The sequence below is a fragment of the Octopus sinensis genome, linkage group LG3 (assembly GCF_006345805.1).
Source record: "Octopus sinensis linkage group LG3, ASM634580v1, whole genome shotgun sequence".
Classification (NCBI taxonomy): domain Eukaryota; kingdom Metazoa; phylum Mollusca; class Cephalopoda; order Octopoda; family Octopodidae; genus Octopus; species Octopus sinensis.
The window spans coordinates 87231806-87232779 of record NC_042999.1 but is presented as its reverse complement, the minus strand read 5'-3'; the positions used below and the strand labels follow the sequence as shown (position 1 = coordinate 87232779).

The window sequence follows — 974 nt, the reverse complement described above, 5'->3', positions numbered from 1 at the left end:
ACCTTCATTACCTAAGGATCGATAAAATAAATACCAATTAGTTACTGAGATCGATAACATCGGCTGTATATCTTTAACAATTTGCTTTGTACCTTATCAAAACGCACCAATATTCATGATTCGGAGGTTGTCCATATTAGTAGACTGTCAGCCTAAAAATCCTTAACAGTTCTGAACTCAATTACGAATTCAAGTTTTGTTAGGGTTAACTTTGCATTTCATCCTTCCGGATCGATAAAATAAGTTTCGGTTCGATCGATTACACGTTCACTATTACAAACTTCAGTCTTGTGTTCAGACGAAATTAATCAATACTCAAGACGATTTTCCTACTATATTTAAGTGTGTATTTTCATTTCACGGCTTCGTATAAATTTAAACTTCAACTAGAGACTGTACATTACTGAGCAAGACTTAAAGAAAGGTGAAATCTTCTAATTAGAAAAAAAAAGTGGGGTTTGTCTGTGATCAGTACAGTAACATCACCACTTGTTGCACCATTCTTTCTAATAGCAACTATGTGAATTAAAAGATTGCGAGGTGTCCATATTTTCTTCCAATTCCTTAAGACGTGAACATTTAATAAAGCAACAATACTAATGCGAATCACTACTAAAAAAATAGCAGCCAAATCTGTCAGGAAAATGTTTTAAATGCCTGGAGTACATAGTATATGTAAAAAAAGGGTAGACCTGGTAGGCTTAATTAAACAACGACAGTAACAAAGACTTCTAAAATTTACAAAAGTTTTTTTTGTCTTTTCTTTTAATGAAACACGTTTTATCTCCAAGCTGAGAATAACAGTCGGTTTTTAATGTTACAAATGAAATCGGCCATGATCCCAACTAAAACTGTAAACAAAGACAAACCGATTGATACAAGCAAGCATAAGTAATACCTCCATCCATGACTCACATAATACCCGACTTTTTTCTTTCCGCAAATCATAGAAAGAATGAATCTATAATCACTTG

At 33.2% G+C, this 974-nt stretch overlaps 1 protein-coding gene across 1 annotated transcript in view; it reads right to left on the bottom strand.

Moving 5' to 3' along the window:
- LOC115209083 (protein strawberry notch homolog 1) overlaps nucleotides 1-112 on the bottom strand; it is a 115323-nt gene extending 115211 nt beyond the window's left edge. Inside the window, exon 1 of the mRNA XM_036501129.1 lies at nucleotides 93-112. The gene's annotated coding sequence lies outside the window, so the exon portion shown is untranslated. The remainder of the gene's footprint in view (nucleotides 1-92) is intronic.
- Nucleotides 113-974: the final 862 nt, after the last annotated feature.